At 38.8% G+C, this 26,467-nt stretch overlaps 1 long non-coding RNA gene across 1 annotated transcript in view; it reads left to right on the forward strand.

Moving 5' to 3' along the window:
- Window positions 1-24,431, forward strand: part of LOC105463572 (uncharacterized) — a 38,427-nt gene extending 13,996 nt beyond the window's left edge. Inside the window, exons 5-6 of the long non-coding RNA XR_003013923.2 lie at window positions 22,674-22,821; window positions 24,089-24,431. This is a non-coding gene — a long non-coding RNA (uncharacterized lncRNA). The remainder of the gene's footprint in view (window positions 1-22,673; window positions 22,822-24,088) is intronic.
- The last annotated feature ends 2,036 nt before the right edge of the window (window positions 24,432-26,467 follow it).

Raw genomic sequence — 26,467 nt, forward strand, 5'->3', positions numbered from 1 at the left:
GCCCGTAGTCCCAGCTACTTGGGAGGCTGAGGCAGGAGAATCACTTGAACCCAGGAGGCGGAGGTTGCAGTGAGCTGAGATTGCACCACTGCACTCCAGTCTGGGGATAGAGCGAGACTCCATCTTAAAAAAAAAAAAAAAAAAAAAAAAAAGGAAAAAACAACCGGGTAAAAAATGGTCAATAGATTTGAACAGATCCTTCACCAACTAGCTTTTGAGGTTGAATGTGTGACTTTTTTTTCAAGCTTCCTGAGCATTGGTGCTGATGATCTTGAGCTGGATGTGTTCATTCTTACCTACTCTCTGCTCTTGCAGACCCTGTGCGTTGTCGCTGTCCACCTCTGCGTGCTGGCCCCGCCTCCTGTGTGTCCCCAGCAAAGCACCTCTGTGCCTCCAAACACCAACTTTCCTGGACTATGTAATACCTCATCTTCACACAAACCACCCTCTTTCTCTCTCCTTCCTCCTTCTACCTTTTTTTTCCTAACAGAAAGAGCATCAGTTTCGGTTCTGACAGCTTTGTCCTACTACATAAGAAAATCTTTTTTATACTGTGAAATTTTTAGTATAGTCAGGGAAATGTGGGGTCCAGCTTCAGTGTGGGGTGAGTTGAGTGTCATGTACTCTGTAAGAGAGTAAACCTCTTCTAAAGTGTTCCCTTATTTGGTTAGATCCAGAACCGACGGGGCTAGAACAGCAACTCTAACACCCTATCTTTCTGATTACTATACTTTCGGGGTTTATTTTTCTGTTGTGTCTCCAAGAGAAGAGTAAAGAGAAGAACTGAGAAAGAGTTGTGAGAGGCTTCACGCTGACACTCTGAGTGGCACAATGCTCAGCTTGTGGTTCACAGTGGGCTCCATCTTGGTGAAGGCACCTCCAGAACTGGGTGGGACCGTTCTTGTGGTCCTCCTGCAGCCGGCCGGTGCAGGGAAGCAAGAGAGGTCTGCTGGGCCCCAGGAGCAAGCTGCTGTCGAATATTTCCTGCTGCCATCTGCCTTTCTAAGGGCAGGAGAATGTTGGTTTTACACAGCTGGCAGATCTGACTCATAAAAATCACTTGACCTGGTATCTTAATTGCCCAGAATCCAGGTTGCTGCCTCAATTTTTTTTTTTTCCTAAGATGGGATTTTGCTCTTGTTGCCCAGGCTGGAATGCAATGGGCAATCTCGTCCCACTGCAACCTCTGCCTCCCAGGTTCAAGTGATTCTCCTGCTTTAGCCTCTTGAGTAGCTGGGATTACAGGTGCCCACCACCACACCTGGCTAATACTTGTACTTTTAGTAGAGACAGGGTTTAGCCATGTTGGCCAGGTTGGTCTTAAACTCCTGACCTCAGGTGATCAACCCGCCTCAGCTCCCAGAGTGCTGGGATTACAGGCGTGAGCCACTGTGCCCAGCCGCTGCCTCAATTTTTTTGTAAAGCAGAAGTAGTCTGGAGCTGTAATTCTCCTTCCTGGCAACTCCTCAGAGCAAAAGCCAAGAAAACAGCCTTAGGGTCGACTGAACCATATTATGGGCTGGCAGATTAAAATAAGAAAACTTGGCTTTTTAAAAATAAGTATTTCACACACATTAGAGATGAGTGTGAGGGAGAGAAGGGCGTTGTGTGGGGCCCAGGTAAGGAAACAGACTTCAAAAGGACAACTTCTAAATCATCCTTCTGTAGCTCATGAGCTTATCCATTGATAGTGGCTTATTGCAGTTATGGATTTTCCTCCTCCCCAATTAGAAATGCCCCAAAGATTCTGCTGGCTTGTCACTGACTGCAGCTCATTGTGAGGGCTCTTTGTTCTACGTTTAATTGTGATTGCTTTTAGCACTGAATTTCAGATGGAGTCTGTGTGTGTGTCTGTGTGTGTGTGTGTAAAAAGCTTTCATCTGAGAGCTTTATTTCTAGGGAACTTTGTGATTAAGCCCTGAGCTGTAAGATTTTAAACCCTTTTAGTAGAGGATCTTTCTTAAAAAATAAAAGCTTGTCTTCTGCTAACAATCACATTTCTGTTATCTGTTGAGTAATAAAATGCAAAAAGATTCCATGACTTCAGTATGTCAAATTAAAGAGAATCACACCAGCAATTAGAAGTGTGAGGCAGGACTGTAGACCCTTTCACCCTAACTCCAAGGACCCTCAAATGGGGTGAGCCCGTAGGTTGTAGAAAACGGATGGGCTGGCGTGACATTCTTATTTTATTTTATTCTTTTCTTTGCTCCATTTATTTCTTTTGGAGCACTTATACTGCTGGCTGAGAGTACAAAATGAAGGTCATGGATCATAGCATGTCGTGGCTGGAAGGAATCTCAGGCATCCTTTAGCCAAGGCACCTCATTTTACGGATGAAGAAATTGAGTCCAACAGCGGGCAAGTACCTTGCCCAATTTCAGGCAGCAAATCTTGTGATGGAGCCAGGAGTGTTCTTACGCCTCTCAACTGCCACTTTTTTATTTTTTCTTCTTTAGCTGTGTGGAGAATGGCTGCTTGTCTCCCTCGTCTGAAAATGCACTGGATTCAGCTAACAGTTTGTAACAGTCTAATGCACCTATTCACAGATTCTTGTAGTGTTAGAAATCTTGTTTCTCAAGTTCAGTTTATTTAAATTCATATTTCAAAGGCTTTGTTTATGTGAGGGGGCAGCTTAAACAAGACTCTTTCCTGATTCTTTGCTTCTTTCCTAATGTACTGGTGCCTGGAAGAATATTGCTCAAGGACAAGACCTTAGGCAGCGTCCACCTGAAAGCAGATGTGGCTTTTCATTCCTGATCTTTCATCCAAGGTCTGCCTCCAGAGTGCAACTTGCTGCCTTCCGAAGCAGCAGTTGTCATTCCCAGAGCACCCTGACGAGGGCAGCCTTTACTTTCTTGTGTTTTATTGTTGCTGGAAAAAGCTCTGGTCTTTACCTGGAATGGAATGGGCTTGTTTGTCACCTAAGTGCAAATGTCATTTTAGCACTTCGCTGGTCACAACACCCTTTCTGGCCTTTATAGAAAATGACATATTCCTGTGTTCTTTGTCTCCAACACATGCTTCAGAAAGGCCTGGTCAGTTATTATGCTTTAAAAGGTTGGAGAGAAAATGCAGAGACCTGTAGGCCAAATACCAGGGAGCACAGAGAACACAAATAGGCTGTGGTGTCACCTAGGTCTCCTGGAAAGTAGAGAAAAGAAAAGATTGGCTCTGTGTCCTGTTGCTATTAGCAAGCTTTCCACTGTCATTTCTCTTTCTGGGGTCAGAAGGATATGAAAACAAGATGGGGCACTCCCACAGCCACTGGCTTGCTTGCTTTCATCGCTCTCACTTCCCTTTCCCTGCTGCCCCCAGTCTCTCCTCCCCCTGCCCTCTTGTCAACCTGGGTTGTGTGGCCCTAGCACTTAGGTCTCTTTATCAGTCCCTTGAGCTGTTCTTGGCATGGGTGCAGCAGCAGAGAGGTGCTGCTGAAAGCGCGCCGAAATTACTAGCAACAGCAGGTGCCAGGGAGGCATCGATCCGGCAGCATGTGACAACTTAGGAACGGAAGGTTAGAGCAATTTTATGGCCTATTACAACGTTGCCTTCTCATAAGGCAAAACCTATGACAAGCGGCTCCATCCTACTTGGGTCTCTGAGACACTGAAACTTGCTTTTAATTACAATAATTACTGCTCCCAGCCAGGCCTGGCCCACGGTGGCCAGAAATAACAGGAACATTCTTCATTAGTTGGTTTTCCCTCTTGGCATTTCCCCTTATTCTCATCCTACAAGACTTCCATCCAACATCATACTTGGATAATACTGTTACTAAATAAACACCGACACAGCACATCGCAAGCCAAGCATGCCCTACGTGCTGTACTCATGTTACTTTATTCAATTCTCACCTCTCAACACTCCTTTGAGGGAGGTAATATTATAAGCCTTGTTTTTTAAGATCAAGAAACTGAGACACAGAGAGGTTAAACACTTTGCTCCTGGTCATGTAACTAGTGATTGGCAGAGCTGGACTGAGCTTGGAACCCAGGAAGTTTGGCTCTCCTCCCTGTCTCTAAGCACCATGTTCTGTTATCCCCATAGTCAGCCGCAAACTCCCTTTCTATGAGCAGAGAGGAAAGTTTACCTTTAAGAAAGTATAAGAATGTTGTGCTGCCTTAGTTTCTCCAAGATGTTCTGTCTTGAGAGGGAAAATGGATTAAATGCAACAGATGGCAGTAAGCATTGGCATTATTAGCCTCCCCTTCCAGCAGGACCACCCCGATTTGCTAGCTGTGTGCCATTGACTTGTGTGCCGTCAGTCACCATGCACATTGTGTTATTGGTTCCTCATCAGAAACAAAACTGCCCATCCTCATCTGCCTGTGGGGACTACTGAAATGCTTCCAAGAACAAAGACCTTACCTTCAAATCAATTTATTAAACAAATACTGATGGTGTGTCTACTACATGCCAGCACTAGACTTGGTTCTGGGGATATGGATATTCATAAGGCATGGTTTTGCCATCTGGCACCACATAGTTTGGAGCAGGAGACAGATAAGTAAGGAGTGAGGAGTAAGATGACCAGGAGTTTGTCTCTTTGCACCCCAAGGCCGGGTTCAAGGAGATGGATGCAAAGTTCTCGCAAGTTGGATGTGACCCAGAATCTTAGTAAACAGAACTGTAAGTTGTGGACTAGAGAAATTACCATATATGCCAAGGAAACTGTCCTGAGATGTACTAAACTATACTTCATTATAAACTCCCAACAGCAAGGAGAGGAAGTTATGACCCATATATGAACTGGCTGGACAAAGCTTTAATTTCAAAAGCATTTTCCACTGCTCCTTTATCCATACCACTGGCAAACATTTCCATGGAACATGTCTGCTATGCTTAGGTTTCATCAGGTTAACCTTGTAAATACAAATCTGTCCCTTGGTTTGGAATCCTGACATTTTGAGGAATATGCCTCTTATTTTCCCATCATAGCTCACATATGCCACCAAGAAAGAAGAGAAGAAAGAAGATGACATTGGATGTAAACATGGAGGTGAAAGTTATGATGATGGAAGAGAAGCAGAAGCCATGAGAGCTAAAATTCCAGAAAAGAGGAGCAGAGCAGGCAGGGCTGGCTGAGACTGTGACGGGAAACACTCCAGGGTGCCGTGTCTGCCCTTGCTGCTGCCTAAATACATATTGTTCTACCGTTTACACTGAAGCCTATCAGGAATGAGCTATTATTATGTCCACTTCATAGATGAGCAAACTGAAGCACACAGTGGATGACTTTTCTTACGGAACATAATAAGCAAGTGGTGGAACTAGGATTCAAACCTGGAAATCTGTTTTCAGATCCTGGGCTAATAGCCACCCAGCACCACATTGCCTCTGCAAGTAAAGATGAGCTTTACAAGCTGCATATTATGACAGTGACAGCAGTGAGATAAGCACAGGTAAACACGAGGATGCTTGGCTGAAAATCAACTGAAATCATGAAATGGTCATGCTCTGTAGGGCTGGCTTCGTTTTTCTATCTGGGCAGTGGCTGTGATTTAGCCTGCCCTTGGAAGGTTCAGCTTCAAATTCAACTGAGTGCCACAGATGGCCAACTGTTTGGGTGGCAGGCAGGAGGCTTGGATCCTGGTGAATGGGACTTGGCTGTGACCAGGTCCACTGGCCATGAGCATGTCAGCCGAGGATTACTCCCTCTTTTCAGGCCAGAGGAGTCCACTGACAAAAAGTCCTCATGCACAAATCCTGCCAGGGCTCTCTGTCCAGGCAGGAAATGGAATTCAGTCCAGAGTTTCACGGTGCTGACTGAGGAGGGAGGGCTCTAGGGGAACCACAGGCTGATCAACACAGGAGAGGGAGGGGATATTTTCTTTGTAAGTGATTCAGTGAAGCTTGTCCTGACTTCTACTCCATTCCACACTCCCCAGAGTATCTTTCCTCTATGGTATAATAAGGCGCTACAGTCATTTAGATGTCTTCCTCCTCCAACTGCCTGTGATTCTAAAGTAGCAGACTGTACTTTTTCACCTTAACATTTCTGGAGCCTGGGATGGTGTCTATCTAATCGCAGGGATTCGAAAGTACCAATTACATGAGTGGACAATTAAGGGATACATTTCTCTGTTAGTCCAAGAAGTGACATGTACAGCAAAACACCACTGTGTATTATGCAGATGAACTTTGTATTTTTTAGCAAACATTCTGCCTGGGTTCTTAGAGAGGAGAGAAGTAGGTGTGAGAAGAAGTGTAGACTGTTATACATGCAGCATGCATCCTACACGTGCACGTGCGCGCACACACACAGACACACACAATTGTATTCATAATGTTTATTCCTATGCTGTTTTGGAATCTGGGAGGGAGAATGTCACATCAGGTGATTGTGCTTTTGAATGTTCTCCAATTCAAGAAGGCTGCCATGCTTACAGTTTGCATAATACCTTGTTCATTAAGACCCATAAATTAGCACTGTTTTAATTGATTCCCTAGAGGCAGTAAATAAAATGACACAAACTGACATCAAAGGGGGAGAAATAACACTAAGTAAGTGTCTGTCTTCTTGCCCTTAATGCCTGCTTTCTCCCTCCCTATATTGTGTGAGGTCTGACAACGCTCGACTTCATGCACTCCTTGGCCTGGCCTTCATTCGTTGAAGAAAGGACCAATACCCCGAACAGTTTCTAGGGCTCAGAGGGAGCCTCACCTCCTGTGTTTGGTCTCATGAGTTGCCAGGGCAGGCTGGGCATGCAAAAGGAGTAGGTATAATCAGATCGCAAACTAGGGGTGGCAATTTTGTTAATTATGGAAACACCTCTAATTGTGAAGTCAAAGTCTCTATCCCTTATTAAAGCAACTTCAGCCATTATGTGCAGGTGTTATTAGAGTCACCCTAGCTCACTGGTCTCTGGCCATAAACCAGGATGCTTTGGGAATGACAAGGAAGCTCATGTTTACTGAGGCCTGACTGGGCACAATCATGCTCTAGGGGCTTACACATGCAATCTTGCTCTATAATCCTGATAAATTGATATTGATTCCTCTATTTCTCCAGAGGAAAACACAGAGATTCGGAGAAGTTAGTTATCTTACTCTAGGTCACAGAGTTTGCAAGTAAATGGAGTTATCTTTAAACCCCTGTATTTGTAGCTGCAATGTGCGTGTTCTTTCTAAAAAATTATGTTGTCATAATAACTTTTGTGATTTGACCACAGGAGAGTCAAAAGGGTTAGAGCTGCTCCTTAAATAGTTCCCCCTGTCTGCCTGCTGATGCATGACTTTCACAAAAAAATTGATGATATGCATGAATAATTCAATGTTTATGTAAATCTGTGTTACCTCTCAGCAATATTTGCATTCAAAGGAAGCCCTAATTGTGGAATAAAAATATTTGCCCCATATTTTAATGTTTTGTTTGCTGTTCTATCCCCAATGCCTAGAACTGTGCCTGTTGCATGGTAGAGGTTCAATACATCTTTACTGAATAAAGTAAAGCATTGTAAGTCATTATTGACATTTTGGAAAATAATTTTGGTAATAGAGGAATGTAGAATTTGGGTGTCTTGTTTCCTGGAATGCTTGAAATAATGTGCCTTAGGCTCAGTCTACTCATAGATAAAACTGAATTTGTGTCTTTAAGCAGTGCTGAGAGGAACTTCAACAGCAAGCCCAAGACATAGACAGAAATATGCAAAAATTGAAGTAATTAAACATAAAAGAAAGAGTAACAGGAGGGAAATATGTAAGAGAGAAAATGGGAAAAGGATGCAGAACTGTGAAGAGCAAGATTATGTCACAGTGTTTCCAGAGTCTGTCCATACTCTGCAAAGTTTATCATACTCTGCAAAATATCAGTCTTCTTTTGGGGCAGTGGAGGACCCTGAAGGGTTAATGGGATGAGGTAAGGAGGCTGTAGGGCTTCCAGGATGCTATACTTTTCAGGCAGTTGCTGCGTATGACCAGTAGAGGCCAAGAAGTCTCAGTCTCACAGGTGCCTTCCTCACCAGCTTCCTGGGGCAGCAACGGAGAGGGCTGTACCAGTGCTGGAATGGGTAAGAGATCTGAGAGAAGGGGATACTACTGATGATTTTGGAAGACAATAGAGATTGATGGGAATTTGCAGTTAAATTATTGTAGTTCTTAAAGGTGAGTTGGACAGAGTGTAGGCAAAAATATTTCATTGTTTAGATCCAGTAGACTGTGAGTCCAATGAGCACTGATTCTGATGGCAATTTTTATTTTTTTAAGTTTTAAAAAAATGTAGTAGTATTTTTTTACATTGACAGATAAAATTGTATGTATTTACCATGTACAACATGATGTTTTGAAGTATACGTACATTGTAGAATGACTAACTCTAGGTAATTAACACATGCATTATCTCACACAGTAATTTTTGTGGAGAGAATGCTTTATAACCACTCTTGCATTTTTCAAGAATACAATATATTATTAACTACAGTCACCATGTTATGCAGTAGATCTCTTGAACACACTCTTCCGGCTTAACTGAAAGTTGGATCCTTTGACAAAACATATTTTCAATTCCTCCTTCAACTCATAACCACCACAGCTTGTAACCACCAGTCTACTCTCTCTTTATATGAGATCAACTTTTTTAGCTCCCACACGCAAATGTGATATTTGTTTTCCTGTGTCCAGCCTATTTCACTTTACATAATGTCCTCCAGATTCATCCATGTTGCTGCAAATGACAAGATTTTCTTCTTTTTAAAGGCTGAATAGTATTCCATTATGTATATATATATCACATTTTCTTTATCAGTTCATTTATTGATGAACATTTAGGTTGATTCCATATCTTGGCTTTTATGAATAATCACAATCAATTAGCTATAAATGCATGAATTTATTTCTGGGCTGTTGGTTCCATTGATCAACGCATCTGTTTTTATGCCAGTACCATGCTTTCTGGTTAATACAGTTTATGGTGTATTTTGAAGTCAGATTGTGTGATGTCTCTAGCTTTGTTCTTTTTCTCAAGATTGCTTTGGCTATTTTGGATCTTTGGTTTTTCCATAGGAATTTTAGGATTGTTTTTTCTATTTATGTGATTAACATCATTGGTATTTCTATAGGGATTGCATTGAATCTGCAGATCACTTTGGGTAGTACGAACTTTTTTTAATTTAAAAACTTCTTTAATTATTAATTTTTGTATATACATAGTAGGTGTATTATTTATAGGATACATGAGATAGTTTGATACAGGCATACAATGTGTAATAAGCACATCAGGGTAAATGGGTTACCCAAAACCTCAAGCATTTATCCTTTCTTTGTGTTTCATACAATCTGATTATACTCTTAATTATTTTAAAGTGTGCAATAAATTATTGTTGACTGTAGTTGCCCTCTTGTGCTATCAAATACTAGATCTTATTTAGTCTAACTACATTTTTGTGTGCATTAATCATCCTCACTCTCTGCCCCCCTGCTTGGGTAGAATGAACATTAACAATATTAATATTATTTTTTTCAATCCACAAACACAGGACATCTTTCCATTTATTTGTGTCTTCCTCGATTTTTTCATTAATGTTTTGTAATTTTCAGTGTACAGATCTTTCACCTTCTTGGATAACTTTATTCCTAACTATTCTTTTAACTGTTATAAATGGGATTGTTTTCTTGATTTCTTTTTCAGATAGCTTGCTATTAATGCATAGAAATGCCACTGCTTTTTGTATGTTAATTTTGTATCCTGCAACTTTACTGAATTTATTAGTTCTAAAGTCTTTAAGGTTTTCTTTACATAAGAATATGCCATCTACAAACAGATATAGTTTAATTTCATCCAATTTACTTTTTCAATTTGGATGGCTTTTATTTTTTTCCTCTTGCCTAATTGCATTGGCTAGGACTTCTAGTACTATACTTTGGGTACTAGTAACAAGAATGGGCATCTTGGTCTTTTTCCAGATCTTAGAGAAAAATCTTCCCACTCTTCTCCATTGAGTATGATATTAGCTGTGGGTTTGTCATATATGACCTTTATTCTGTTGAGGTACATTATTTCTATACCTAATTTGCTGAGAGATTTTTAATCATGAAAGAAAGTTGAATTTTGTCAAATTTTTTCTTGAGACGGAGTCTCGCTCTGTCACCAGGCTGGAGTGCAGTGGCTTGATCTTGGCTCACTGCAACCTCCACCTCTCAGGTTCAAGTGATTCTTCTGCCTCAGCCTCTTGAGTAGCTGGGATTATAGGAGCCCACTACCATGCCCAGCTAATATTTTGTATTTTTAGCAGAGATGGGGTTTCACCATATTGGCCAGGTTGGTCTTGAACTCCTGACTTCAGGTAATCTGCCTGCCTCGGCCCCCCAAAGTGCTGGGATTACAGGTGTGAGCCACTGTGCCTGACCAGAATTTTGTCAAATGCTTTTTCTGCAGGTATTGAGATATTAATTTGGTTTTATCCATCATTCTGTTAATATAATGTATCACATTTATTGATTTACATGTGTTGAACCATCCTTGCATCCCTGGGATGAATCTCAATTGATGATGGTAAATGATATTTTTAATATTATGTTAAATTTGGTTTGCTAACACTTTATTGAGGATTATTGCAGCTATATTCATCAGGGATATTGGTCTGTAGTTTTTTTGTGGTGTCTTTGGCTTTGGTATCAGGGTTATGCTGTTCTTGTAAAATAAACATGGACATAGTTTTTCCTCTTCAGTTTTTTGGAAGAGTTTGAGAATAATTAGTATCAGTTCTTCATTAAATTTGATAGAATTCATCAGTGAAGCCACCAGGTCCTGGGCTTTTCTTTGATGGGAGAGTTTTGATTACTGATTTAATTGCTTTACTTGGTATTGGTGTGTTAAGGTTTTTCACTTTTTCATAACTCAGTCTTGATTTTTTGTGTGCTTCAGAATGTATCTATTTCTTATAAGTTATCTCATTTGTTGATATATACTTTTTCATAATAGTCTCTTATGATCCTTTGTATTTCTATTGTGCCAATTGTAATATCTACTTTTTATTTATGATTTTATTTATTTGAGTTTTCTCTCTTTATTTCTCAGCCTAGCTAAAAGGTTTGTTGATTGTGTTTCTTTTCTAAAAAACAATTCTTAGTTTTGTTGATTTTAAAAATTGTTTTTCTAGGCCGGGCGCGGTGGCTCAAGCCTGTAATCCCAGCACTTTGGGAGGCCAAGATGGGCGGATCACGAGGTCAGGAGATCGAGACCATCCTGGCTAACATGGTGAAACCCCGTCTCTACTAAAAAAAATACAAAAAACTAGCCGGGCGAGGTGGCGGGCGCCTGTAGTCCCAGCTACTCGGGAGGCTGAGGGAGGAGAATGGCGTGAACCTAGGAGGCGGAGCTTGCAGTGAGCTGAGATCCGGCCACTGCACTCCAGCCTGGGTGACAGAGCGAGACTCCGTCTCAAAAAAAAAAAAACAAAAAAACAAATAAAAATTGTTTTTCTAGTTTCAATTTTATTTATTTCCATTCTAATCTTTATTATTTTTTTCCTCCTTAAGTTTGGGTTTCGTTTGTTTTTGTTTTCCTAGCTCCTTGAAGTACAATATTAAATTGTTTATTTGAGATTTTTCTTCTTTATTATGTAGGCATTTATGGCTATAAACTTTTCGCTTAGTACTATTGTTGTTGTATCTCATAGGTTTTGGTACATTGTGTTTCCATTTTTGTTTGTCTCAAGAAGTTTTTTCTTTTCTCTTTTAATTTTTTTTATTGACCCATTGGTTGTTCAGAGGGTGTGCTGTTTAATTTCCACATATTGGATAATTTTCTGAAGTTCCTCCTGTTATTTAATTCTAGTTTTATATTATTGTGTTCTGAAAAAATACTTGATATAATTTCAATCTTCTTAAATTTGTTAAGGTTTTTTTTGGCTTAACATATAATCTATCCTGGAGAATGTTCTGTATGCACTTGAGAACAATATGTATTCTGCTGCTGTTGGATGGAATATTCTGTGTATGTATGTTAGGTCCATTTGATCTAGAATGTAATTTATTCCAACGTTTTCTTATGGATTTTCCATCTGGACGATCTGCACATTGCTGAAAGTGGGGAGTTGAAATTTTTTGCTATTATTGTATTGCAGTCTATATTTTTTCTTTAGATCTATAAATATTTGCATTGTGAGTTTAGAAACTCAGATGTCATGTCAGGTGCATGTATATTTATAATTGTTATATCCTCTTGCCAAATTGACTCTTCTTATCGTTATATAATGACCTTCTTTTTACAGTTTTGACTTAAAGTTTATTTTATCTCATGTAAGTATAGCTACATTTGCTCTCTTTTGGTTCTCATATGCATGGAACATCTTTTTCCATCTCTTCACTTTCAGTTTGTATGTGTTCTTATAGGGGAAGGTAAGTCTCTTGTCTCTTGTAAGCAGCATATAATTGTGTCCTTTTTTTCAACTCGTCAGCTATTCTGTGTTTTAGTTGGAGATTTTAATCCATTATGTTCAAAGTAATTCTTGATAAGTAAGAACTTACCACAATTTCGTCAATTGTGTTCTAATTGTTTAGTAGATCTTTGCTTCTTTCTTCCTCTTTGACTGTATTATTTTTTGGCTAAGTGATATTCTCTAGTGGTATGTTTTGTTTCTTTGATTTTAATGTTTTTGCCTATCTATTATGCTTTTGCTTTTGGTTATCATGAGAGTTACAAGAACTATCTTATAGATGTAATAGGATATTTTAAGCTGACACAAACATAACTTTGATCACACACAAAAAAGCTCTATACTTTGACACCATTTCCCACTCACATTTTCAAAATTTACATCCTTTTATATTGAATAACCCTTAAGAAATTCTTGTAGGTATTATTATTATTTTTTATGGCTTTGTTTTTTAACTTTCAAACTAAAGATACAAGGAATTTACATACCACCATTACAGTTTTAGGTGTTTTTTGGCATTTGATTGACTGTTTACTTTTACCAGTGAGTTTATACTTTCAGATCTTTTTGTATTACTTATTAGTATCCTTTTCTTTCAGCTTGAAGAACTCTCTTGAGCATTTCTTGCAAGACAGGTCAATTGGTAATGAACTCCCTCAGCTTTTGTTTGTCTGGGAAAGTCTTCATCTGTCTTTCATTTCTGAAGAACAGCCTTATAAGTACACTGTTCTTGGTTGCCAGTTTTTTTTCAAATCCTTCATAATATTGAATACATCATCACACTTTATCCTGGCCTGTAAAGCTTCTGCTAAGAAGCTTGCTGCAAGCTGTATTAGAACTTCTTACGAGCTATTTGCTTCTTTTGTTTTGCTGCTTTCAGTATCCTCTCTTTGTCTTTAATTTTTGACAGTTTGATTACAATATGTCTTCGTGTATTGATTGAATCTAATTAAAGACTTTTGACCTACCTGTACCTGGATATTTACTTCTTTCTCCAAGTTTGAAAAGTTTTCTGCTACTATTTCTATAAATAAGCTGTCTAACCCTTTATTTGTTTCTTCCCTTTCTTAAATTCCTATGACTTAAAAATTTGCTCTTTTGATACTGACTCATAAATCTCATAAGCTTTCTTCATTTCTTTTTATTCTTTTTTTCTCCTAAGATTGTATATTTTAAAATAAATGTCTTTTAGGTCACAGATTTTTCTTCTGTCTGATCAGTTCTATTGTTGATGCTCTCTGTTGCACTGTTTATTTCATTCATTGTATTTTCAGCTCTATATTTTCAGTTTGATTTTTTGAAAAATATTTAAATATCTCCATCAAAATGTAAGTCACTTATTGTTTTCCTCACATCATCAAATTGTTTCTCTGTATTTTCTTGAAGTTCATCAAGCTTCCTTATAAAGTTATTTTCATTCTTTGTTAAGCAGTCTATACATCTTTATTTCTTTATTGTCAGTCAGTAGCAAATATTGCATTCATTTGGTGATGTCATCCTACTCTGATTGTTCTTGATCCTTGTGGTTATGCATTGATATCTGTGCATGTGAAGAAGTAGGTACTTATTTCAGTTTTCACAGACTGGTTTTGACTGGAAAAGTTTGACTGGAAATTTAGTTAGCTGTGTTCCAGAAAAAGAACTAAGTCGTCTTGCATAACTGTAACTTTATAGGAATTGAACAATAAGTCCCCTTTTCTCCCTCATCTCAACCCCTGGTAACCGTAGATCTATTCTTTGCTTTTATGTGTTTGATTATTTAGGTACCTCATATAAGTGGAATCAAACTATATTTGCTCATATTTGACTGGTTTATTTCACTTAATGCAATATTATTTATGTTGTCACAAATGGCAGGATGGTTTTACTTTTTAAAGATTGAATAATATGACACTATATGTGTATATCACATTATCATATCCATTATCTATTGACTGACATTTATTGAGAGAATATGTCTCACATTAAGTGTTCTTGCTATATAAAAACACAAAATACAAACAAAAAAATAACAAAAACACTCAAACCACAAAGGAACATAAAGAAAATTTGGGAGAGATGGATGTATCTATTAACTTGATTGGGGTGGTGGTTTCATGAATATATTCATGTGTCCAAGCTCATCAAATTGTACAATTAAATATTTTTGTATGTCAAGTATACCTCAATGAAGCTGTTTTTTTCCCCCCAAAAAGTAATGTTTTCAATAGAAGGTGAGAAATTTAGTTAGCTGTGTTCCAGAAAAAGACAAAGTATTTTGGTGAATAGATAAAATCCCTATCACATCTTCTCCATCTGTAACCAAGTACTTTTGCAGAAACACTCTTCAGGTGGTAGTGCCAGAGCAAAATTCTCATGATTGATAGTCTGACTGTCTTGCTTTCTTAGGACCCAAGACAATTTTTAAAAACTTGATAATTATAAATAATGGTGCCTCCTGCTTCAAATAACTCTCAGCATCTCAGATGATTTTTACAGAGTTCCTGTTTACTTTGACAAAGTGGACTTTTCCTGGGTACAAGACAAAGTTTCAGACAATTCCTCATTCAAAGTGGTCCCAGAAGTCAAGAGATTGGTGGATATTTTGGGACAGTACCCAGGTTTTGCGAGTTTTCATTCTTTTATTAGTAGGCAGTAAGTATATCAGGTAAGAATTTACCTGACTTGGATTGGCCATGCAGTAAATGTTAGATATAGGTCAGCCAATATCCTTATTGTCTTTAATTGATTTGAAAAAATAATCACTTTTTGTCCCTTCTGCTGATAGCAAGGATAATATTAGGCTGAGTGTAAGCAGAATAGAAGCAATAGGTTTTTATGAGAAAGGGAGGTGTACTAGTCCATTTTCATGGTACTGATAAAGACATACCTGAGACTGGGAAGAAAAGGAGGTTTAATTGAACTTACAGTTCCACATGGCTGGGGAGGCCTCAGAATCATGGCAGGAGGTGAAAGGTACTTCTTTTATGGTGGTGGCAAGAGAAAATGAGGAAGATGCAAAAGTGGAAACCCCTGATAAAACCATCAGATCTTGTGAGACTTATCCACTACCACGAGAACAGTATGGGAGGAATTGCTCCCACGATTCAAATTATCTCCCAATGGGTCCCTCCCACAACACGTGGGAATTATGGGAGTATACTTCATGATGAGATTTTGGTGGGGCACAGAGCCAAACCACATCAGGAGGAGCTTTGAGAAAGAAGAAAACAATGTGTAAGCAAAGTGAAATAGAAGAGGAAGAAAAGGCTGAAAATGGAAGAAAAAACAATGAATGATGTAAGAGGAAGAGAACAGAGAAGTGATAAAAATTAGGTACAATACAAGACATTTCAATAACTGGAATGTTCCTAATAATGTGGGATCCTATGGGCTGTATATTTGTGCGCTACCTCTCCTTACCTTTATTGATATTCCTTTTTGCTTACTGCTGACTTATATATCATTTGGGAAATCTTGAAGGATTACTTTTATTTTTGTAATCTACCTGATGACTGAATGAGAGTATTAATATATACATAAATAGTAAATGAGCTGTCCTAGGAATCTACTTAATTACTACCTGCCTATTGAAGGAACAGGCCTCAAAATAATAAGAGCCTTTTATGACAAACCCATAGCCAATATCATAGTGAACAGGCAAAAGCTGAAAGCATTCCCTTTGAAAACTGGCACAAGACAAGGATGTCTTCTCTCACCACTCCTATTCAACATAGTATTGGAAGTTCTGACCAGGGCAATCAGGCAAGAGAAAGAAACAACGAGTATTCGAATAGGAACAGTGGAAGTCAAATTGACTTTGTTTGCAGATGATCTGATTCTACATCTATTGCCTCAGCCCCAAAGCTTCTTAAGCTGATAAACAATTTCAGCAAAGTCTCAGGATACAAAATCAATGTGCAAAAGCCATAAGCATTCCTATGCACCAAAAACAGACAAGCAGATAGCCAAATCATTAATGAACTCCCATTCACAATTCCTACAAAGGGAACAAAATACCTAGGAATAAAACTAACAAGAGGAGTGAAGGACCTTCTCAAGGAGAACTGCAAACCACTGTTCGAGGAAATCAGAGAGGACACAAACAAATGGAAAACATACCATGCTTATGATAGGAAGACTCAATATCGTGAGAATGGCCACACTGCCCAAAGTAATGCTTTAATGCTTTTCCCATAAAAAAACCATTGACACTCTTTACGGAATTAGAAAAAACTATTTTAAAATTTACGTGGAACCAAAAAATAGCACATATAGCCAAGATAATCCTAAGCAAAAAGAACAAAGCTGGAGGCATCACACTATCTGACTGCAAACTATACTACAAGTCTACAATAACCAAAACAGCATGGTACTGGTACAAAAACAGACACATAGACCAATGGAACAGAATAGAAAACACAGAAATAAGACTACACATCTACTACCACCCAATCTTTGACAAACCTGACAAAAATAAAATGGAGATACATGTACCATTCAGGACATAGGCATGGGCAAAAATTTCATGACCAAGACATCAAAAGCAATTGCAATGAAAGCAAAAATTGACAAATGGGATCTAATTAAACTAAAGAGCTTCTGCACAGCAAAAGAAACTATCTTCAGGTAGAAGAGATAACCTACAGAATGGGAGAACATTTTTGCAACCCATTTATCTGGCAAAGTTCTACTATCTGGAATCTATGAGGAATTTAAACAAATTTACAAGAAAATAGCAAACAACTCCATTAAAAAGTGGGCAAAGGAAATGAACAGACTCTTCTCAAAAGAAGACATTTATGCATCCAAGAAACATATGAAAAGAAGCTCAGCATGTGTATTAGTCTGTATTCATGCTGCTGATAAAGACATACCTGAGACTGGGAAGAAAAAGAGGTTTAATTGGACTTACTGTTCCACATGGCTGGGAGGTTTCAGAATCCTGTCAGAGGGCAAAGGGCACTTCTTACTAAAGAAAATGTGGTACATATACATCATGGAATACTATGCAACCATACAAAAGGATGAGATCATGTCCTTTGCAGGGACATGGATGGAGCTGGAAGCTGTTACCCTCAGAAAACTAAAGCAGGAACAGAAAACCAAACACCACATGTTCTTACTCATAAGTGGGAGCTGAACAATGAGAATACATATACACAGGGAGGGGAAGAGCATTCACTGGGGCCTGTTGGGAGGGTGGTGGGAGGAGGGAGAGCATCAGGAAAAATAGCTAATGCATGCTGGGCTTAATATTTAGATGACAGGTCGATAGGTGCAGCAAACCACTAGGACACACATTTACCTGTGTAACAAACCTGCACATCCTGCATGTGTACCCTGGAACTTAAAATAAAATTAAATTTAAAAAATTACTATCTATCATTTTTCAGCATGAGCAAATGATAGCACAAATTTATACAGGTCACTTATTTGAATATCACTCATTAATCTAATTAACACCCACTCCTTCTTGGTCAGGTAGATAAAATATGCATTGTTATTTTAGCAGGAAATGGAAGCCCAAAGAAGAACAATATAGTGATGAAACTCACCACTTGACTGAGAAGTGGAGCTATTTATTTATTTAACAAAAGTTTATTGAGGTACTATTGTGTGGGAGATAATAAAAGGGATACAGAGAATAAAAGATAATTATTTTCTTTAAGAGGGAGGTGACAAATGAATGTTCACTATATGCCAAGGGCTATGCTAGGTATGTCCCATGCTTTTAATTCTCACACCCACCCTGCAAGGCAGAACTCTCACAATTTCTCAGATAAGGAAGGTCAGGGAATTTGTATAATCTGTCTATGGAGACAAAAGTAGTTAAGTGGAGAAGCTGGAATTTGAGCTCAGATGTCACTGGGTTCTGAGTTCAACTTTCTTCCATCATGTTGTTGCTTTTTATTGCAAGGAGCTCATCTTATACCTATAAAAACAGAATGAACAAATCAAGACCACCATTTATTTCCTTAGACCCACATGTTAATCAAATTAAGTGTCATTCCCTAAGCATTCTACATTCTCTTGTCTCATTATCTTTGCTCATGTCTTTTCCCAAGCTTAAAACGCCCTCCAATCACCACTATTTATCACAGTGCTGCCCATTTATTAAGACTCAGTTTAAAACCTATCTCATGAGGCTGAAACCTTCTCTCATTTTTCCAGCAGGAATGATTTCTCCCTCCTTAAAACTTGTATTTATCATGCAAGATAATTTGCTTAGTTGTTTTTGCATGTCTTATTGTGTCTTTGTAGTAGGTAATCTCAAGGACATCCCCCAGTGATCCCCATCTTCTATTGTTACACCTAGTATACTTACTGCAATCCTCTCTCCTTAAATGTGGGCTGGATTTATTGATCTAGTCTAAAGAACAGTATATGACAGAGGTTTTGGGATGTCACTTCTGACATTAGCTAACAAAAATGTTGTGGCTCCTGTATTGAGCACTCACTTTTACTTTCTTTTGGATTTTTTGCTCTGGAGAAAGGAAGTTGTCACACAGAGAAGTTCACGTGGCAAGGATCATGGTGAGTGAGTGAGGAAGTAGATTCACCCTAATTGAGCTTTCAGATGAGACTTCAGCCTTTTGACAGCTTGAATGCTACCTCATGAGAGACCTTGATACAGAGGCAGTCAGCTAACATGTAGCCAGATCCTGACCTACAGAAATTGTACAATTATAATAAATATTTGTTGTATTATATGACTACATTTTGGGGCAACTTATTTTGAATCAACAGGTAGCCAATATAGTACTACTAGAGAGCAAATGTCTTATAAGTTGGAGTCTCTTTCTTCTTTTTTTTACCTGCATAATCAAGCAGGGCATTTTGCATTAGTGGCAGGAAGAAATACCCTCCCTCATGTTTATGATACTGGTGAGAAAAATTTGTAATAAAAAAAGATCTTATTAGAATTGATAACATCTCTCCTAGATAGCAAAGAAAGAGCTAGTCTCAATTACTATGGTGGCTCAGGGAAGGGCCAAAAACATCTAGTCCTGAAATACCAAGATTCTTGTTGCATAAAGGACAGCACCTCAAGACATGTTGATAGAAGAAATGCCTTTTCTTCACAAACAATTAGATTTGATTATCCTCAGGGAAAAATTCTTGGTTACCTTGGCATGTATTTGTTTATTAGATAAAGTAATGAGAAAGCCAGTTAAAGTTCTCCCTGAGAGGGTGGAGGAAACAGAATTGTGGAAATATCTTTGCTTTTGCTCTTGGCACCAGATTTCACCTTTTCCCTTCTCCCTCCTTTTCTGTGTTTGCAACTGAGCATCTCAATTAACACCTCAATAAAGCCTGGGGACTTTAGTGTTGAAGCCTCACGAGAAGCTACCAAGAATTCTCCTTTTTCCAGGGGGGTAGTGCAGTTTCCCAAGTGTGTTAGTTCATTTTGTGCTGCTATAACAGCATACCACAGACTGGATAATTTATAAACATTATAATAGAAATTTATTTCTTACAGTTCTGGAGGATGAGAGGTACATGATCCAGGTGCCAGCATATTTGGTGTCTGGTGAGGGCTTGGTTTCCACTTTCAAGATGGTGCCTTGAATGCTGCATCCTCTGGAGAAAAGGAATGATTTTCCTCACCTGGCAGAGGAACAGAAGAGAGCAAACCCACTCTTAGAAGCCCTCCTTATAGTGACATTAAATCCATGCATTAGGATGGAGTCCTCATAACCTAAACACCACTTATTAGATGGCACCCAACTCTGTTCCATTGGGGATTAAGTTTCAACATGAGTTTTGGAGGGAACAAACATTCAAACCATGGCACCATGGGAGGGAGTAAGATCACCAACCTAGCTTGATGAAGGGAGGGAATGCTTGAGATGAAAAAGTAGCTAAGAGATGGTAAATATCCCTGTAAGTCAGGGACTGCAAGCCCTCTTCCTCAGGGCACAAAGCAAAGGTGAATCTGAAGGAAAGTTACAACCACTGTTTCTTCTGGACCATCCCTCTTTTGAGAGTTACTTGGCCATTACACAAAGATTCTTCATATCTCCATTGAATCAGATAAACCTGGGCAGGTTAGGATAAAGGTACTCAGGAAGGTGTGACCACTATAATGGTTCCCCAGCATCTTGCAGGAGTCTTCAGGAGTAAGGTGGAAGGCAGACTGTATCTTTGCTCCTTTTATTCTTCAATCCCCAACTCTGGGAATTATTACAAGTCTTTTAGATTAGTGCTCAAATTCCTTATTTCATTGTAGACTTGTGGGTAACAGTTTCTGAACAGACTCCTTGCTGTCAGCACAGGAAGGACCTATGAGCTGACAGTGGCTCCAAACATTCCAAGGCACAAGGAACACTGTGATTAAATCCCCCAATTTCTCTCTTTGGGTCAGTTGTCCCAAACCAGAGGCATTAGCACTTTTGGAATGTGCACCTCTAGAATGAGTATGTGGCAAGAATGACTTAAAAAATCAATTTCTTTATAGGCTTTTGACTTAAGGTCTAAGTGTATCAGGGCATGTCAAGAAGAGGTAAGAAAATTTATCTTTAAAAATTAACCTTAAAACTGCATTGATGAAAACCCTTATTTTATTTTGCCTTGTGAGTTTATTACCACTGCTAGAGCTCAAGTTCTCACGTAGGGTAAAGAAATGTTCTGTTTTTTCCAATATGTTCTCATTTGTTTCCTGCCAATGTTTTTTACTAGTATGAACATATTTGTTGTGTGTGTGTGTTTTAATTAAATCTGGCTTTGTCAGGCTAACAAGTTTCTCATTATTGGCAAATACAGAAATACTAATGTAATGTGCTATTTATTGACCATGGAAAGGTAAAGGATTAGATGTTTTGTGCTGGCTTGTGGGGGGACCTCAATTCATAACCTTCTGCCCCTTATGAAAATTATCTTAAAATTATCTTAAAATTAATTTTAAGATATTTTAAATATTATCTTAATTATTGTTGAATATTATCTTAAAATTAATCACAGAAAAAAATTCAAAAAAAATGTTTAAAAAGAGAGTGAGAAAAAGAAAAAATGCTACTCAACACACGTATTTAACCTAAATAAACACAGATTGAAGGAACAATCCAAAAGAATTATCTTCATTATTCTACAGCCAACAGTAAAGGCTTATATCCCATTATGGTAATGAGCAAACCTTTGAACTTTGCATTGTTCACTGCCAGGCATCAGCACTTAAGGCTTAGGCAAACAATGTTGTACAATTGCTTTAGGGAGTTGCTAGGATAATACCTCGGCTTGTGTTTCTGAGCAGGCTTGATCCTTGCTTCCTAGTCTGCATTTCTCAAAGCAGAGGCTGGAAAGGCATAGCATCAAGATTCTCTCTGTGCTGTAGTAATTCCCCTTGTTGGTAAGCAGTGGATGGACATGGAGGCAGGTGATTTGTCCTGTCAAGTCTTGATAGTGCTATTAACTCTAAGTCTCTGCAAACCTTTTTGAGCTCATATTGAGAATATCCTGATACTGTGATGGAGTCTTAACTAAAACATGCAACTTATCTAAACGTTTGAAAGGACCAACTGGGAAAAGTGTACAACAGGGGAAACCATAGTACTTTGGAGTTAGATGGGCCTGGGTTTGAAACTTACCTAGAACAAATTATTCAACTTTCTGTTTTCCCCACTGCAATATGGGTGACATAATAGTATCATGCCCCATGTCTGTGTCTGATGAAGAGCAAAATGCTCAGTAAGTAGAAATTTCTAAGGAGTTTCTATAAGATTGTTCCAATGACTAATTGAATATGTTTAGTTTTAAGGCTGAACTTCCTAGAAAATTTAATTGAAAATCTGATTGGATATATGTGGGTGTGTAGTTTTAATGAAAAAAAAAATCAGCCAAAACCAATATTTGCCTTGATGGGTTGTAATGCTCTCTGCAAATACTTGATTTATTGCTTGGATTTGTTATTTATTAAATTACGACATTAGCTACATCTTTAATCTTAGAAATCCTTAGTTGGATTGAGAGGAGCAATGTGTCTCTCTGATTTTCTAATCATCTAATAATGGAAGAATTTGAGTACATAAATAAGATTTCATCAAAGCTATTATTTATTTATTGAATCCTGGGAGTTTTAAAAACATAATTTAGGTATATCATAGGGGCTAAGATAGATTCTATTCCACTCCAGTGGTATGTCCTGTTTTTCCTGGAAATTCAGCCAGATTTTGCCTCCCAGCATCCCTTTGCAGTTAGTTGAGGCCATGTGACTGAATTCTAGCCAATGGATTGTGAATGAAAATGTTATGCTCCACCGTCCTGCTTGCCTGGCTCATTGAAACTTCTATGTGCTTCTCCATGCTCCCTTTTTCCTTCTAGATGGCCTGAGTGTCCATGACTTCAGGTGCATCTTGAAAGCTATGTATAGAAGATGGAAAAGCCTCTGTCATCTCCATCAATGTAATCTCCAAATAACTACTTAGACAAAGGACAGCTTACTACCTCCTTCATTGCCCAGTACTATTAGGTGAGTAAGAAATAAACCTCTTTATATTAGACAAAATATGTATTTTGGGGATTTTCTTGTTCCAACAGTTAGCTTGACCTAACTATTATGTGTATTCTATTACCGTAGACTAGGGAGTGCCTTTAAATTTTATCTATTCAAACATTCTGCCTTTGTCAGTAACAGGATGTCTACTGGGTTTCATGAAGAAATTGAGATTGAGGAAAGGCAGAAAGAGGCTTCAAAGAATAGTTAATATATTTCATAGCCACATTTTCTCAGCTGATACTACTTCATAATGTTAAAACTTCTCAAGTTCTTTGAGATTGTTTCCCTTTGTGCCTGGTACGGAACTGTCCATATTACTCACGTGAGTGAAAATTACCACTGAGTTTGCTTCTGCCTGTTGTTTGGGATGATATAAAGAACAGTTACCAAGATCAAAGTAGAATTTCTGGCTGAGGGAAAAAAGTGATTTCGAGAAAGGGAGAGAGAGCAAGTGGGAGTTCACTAGGTATTGATTGTGTCCTAAGATGGTGACAGCTGAGTGAAAGCCCAAATGTTAAAAAAGTGCTTTCATGATACTGAATGCTGGGTGCATTGTCAAGGGAGAAGGGCGAAGCCTTGGCACAGATAAGATATGTGACTTTGGCAAATCACTAAAATTCTCTGGGCTGGGTTTTCTAATCATAAAGGGGATCTGACCAGATAATTTCTAAGATGCCTTACCTCTAAATATTTGACCCCAAGCCATATGAGTAAAAATTTAATGTGCTGATAGTCATATATTAGTGCTGTAGTATAATAAACAGGCGAATCCCCTGTCTTCTCCCTCTTCCTCCACAAATACTCCATGGCTCATTAATATATAGGCATAATATAATTTTTCAGGGCTTGGTGGTGATGCTCAGTGACATCTTCTGCAGATCCACATGGGCAGGGCATCTGGGGCAGCTACATTCAATTTTAAATAAAACAAAGCAAAGTAGCAGCTGTTTGGCATTAGAGGGAATTTTAAGCCTGTATTCCAATTCCACCAAGGGAAGGAGTAAACAAAAGTGAATAACATTTTAAGCCAGTGAGTCTGAAATATTTAATGCCATCTGCAGTCTCTCAATAAGTGGTCATCACCTGCAATGTACTCTCATTTTCCTTTAAAAGCAGAATTGACAATAATTTACGATAGGATAAAAGATGCATTGGCATTCAAAATACTAAATTCTTAGTTCGTCTTCAGTGCTCTTGCCATAATTATGAGTTATTCGTCTAAGTCTGTTTTCCATTATAGCTAAAAACATCAGACAGGAAATTCAAATTCTACATGGTAGGATCAAAAGTGGATCTTGTTTTTCTATAGCAACATGGTTGAACTTCATAGTGAAGTTTGAACCTGACAGCATTCATGTTCAAATGTCCAAGCACTGCATTTCTGATACTGTGGAAGCACAGGCACGCTGTGTGATATTGTGCAGCATTTGATCCTGCCTGACTTCTGTGTCTCAGGCTATCACCAAAGATATTTATAGTTGCCTTATGCCAATGTACTTGTTAAAGCTAGGTAATACTAATGTAAGATGGTCACATTTATCTTGAATGCTGCGGCAGGGTACCATGTGTGCTCCCTGCACTACGGTCTCCTTGTTCCTTTTGTTTTTTCCTAACTCATTCATTCATTTTTGAACAAATATTTCTTAAGAGGCCGCCATATGCTAGATATTTTAATAAGTATTGGAGATACACGGGCAAATAGGATAGACCTATTCCCTCTCTTTACCATCTAGTACAGAAAATAGACACTGAGCAATTAGTTACAAGGATAATAAGTGAAGAGTTTGCAAAGCAAGAGAGAGTGGCTGAGCCTTAAGGGCTGGGTGGAAATGAACCAGGCAAAGAGGGTAGAGAGGGCATTTGAAGAGGTGAGGGCAGCTCCAGCAAGTAAATTTATGCTGAATGTATTCAGTAAACATATGTGTGATCCCTTGAGGGGCTTTGGTGTCTGTGTCTTGTAGGAGTTTGAGAACAAGTCAGTAGGTTCAGGACATGAGCCTGGGGGGACCGGCAGCAGTCTGATCCCAGATGCTCTGATGTGCCGTTTTGGGGAGTTTAGACTATTTCTGGTAGATAATCGTCATTGAGGGTTAAACAAGAAAGTCAGATGATCTTTTTACGTTTTATAAGACTCAGTGGTAGGGAAATTGGATTTGAGGGAACGGACAAGAAAGCAGGATTTCATAAGAAGCTTTCTCTCTTCTGTGGAAGCAGTCACAGATCTACACACGCTTCTCTCTGATGGAAAGGCTGCCTGTGAGCCTCTTCTAATTTGTGCTGGGAGGTATCCACCCATATTTCAATGCCCATCCTAAGTACCACTCCCTTGGTGGACCTTCACTCTCAGAATTTGCCTCTTCATTTGAAAAAAAAATTTTTTTTTTAATCCCTCACCCACCTCCTGCCCCTTTTCCCGGAGTCCCCAGACTACATTATATCATCATTCTGTCTTTTTTTTTTTTTTTTTTTTTTTTTGAGACAGAGTCTCGCTCTGTCAGCCAGGCAGGAGTGCAGTGGCATGATCTCCGCTCACAGCAACTTTTGCCACCCAGGCTCAAGCAATTCTCTTGCCTCAGTCTCCCAAGTAGCTAGGATTACAGGCATGTGCCACTATGCCCAGCTAATTTCTTTTTGTATTTTTAGTAGAGACGGAGTTTCACCATGTTGGCCAGGCCAGTCTCGAACTCCTGACCTCAGGTGATCCACCCACCTTGGCCCCCACCAAAGTGCTGGGTTTACAGGCGTGAGCCACCACGCCTGGCCCATTATGTGATTCTTACACCTTCGCTTCCTCATCGCTTATCTCTCACTTACATGTGAGAACATATGATATTTGGTCTTCCATTCCTGAGTTAGTTCACTTAGAATGATGGTCTCCAGGGCGACAGAGCAAGACTTCGTCTCCAAAAAAAAAAAAAAAAAAAAAAAAAGAATGATGATCTCCAATTCCATCCAGGTTGCTGCAAATTGCAATATTTGAGTCCCTTTTATGGCTGAGTAGTATTTCATGGTGTATATGTACCACAGTTTTTAAAATTATACTTTAAGTTCTGGGGTACATGTGCAGAACGTGTGGTTTTCTTACAGAGGTATACATGTACCATGGTGGTTTGCAGCACCCATCAACCTGTCACCCACGTTAGGTATTTCTCTTAATGCTATCCCTCCCGTAGTCCCCCAACCCCCATCAGGCCCTGGTGTGTGATGTTCCCCTCCCTGTCCATGTGTTCTCCTTGTTCAACTTCCACTTATGAGTGAGAACATGAGGTATTTAGTTTTCTGTTCTTGTGATAGTTTGCTGAGAATGATGGTTTCCAGCTTCATCCATGTCCCTGTAGAGAACATGAACTCATCCTTTTTAATGGCTGCATAGTATTCCATTGTGTATATGTGCCACATTTTCTTTATCCAGTCTATCATTGATGGACTTTTGGATTAGTTCCAAGTCTTTGCTATTGGGAATAGTGCCACAATAAACATACATGTACATGTGTCTTTATAGTAGAATGATTTATAATCCTTTAGGTAAATACCCAATAATGGGATTGCTGGGTCAAATGGTATTTCCAGTTCTAGATCTTTGAGGAATTGCTACACTATCTTCCACAATGGTTGAACT

This window comes from Macaca nemestrina, chromosome 3 (assembly GCF_043159975.1).
Source record: "Macaca nemestrina isolate mMacNem1 chromosome 3, mMacNem.hap1, whole genome shotgun sequence".
Classification (NCBI taxonomy): Eukaryota; Metazoa; Chordata; class Mammalia; order Primates; family Cercopithecidae; genus Macaca; species Macaca nemestrina.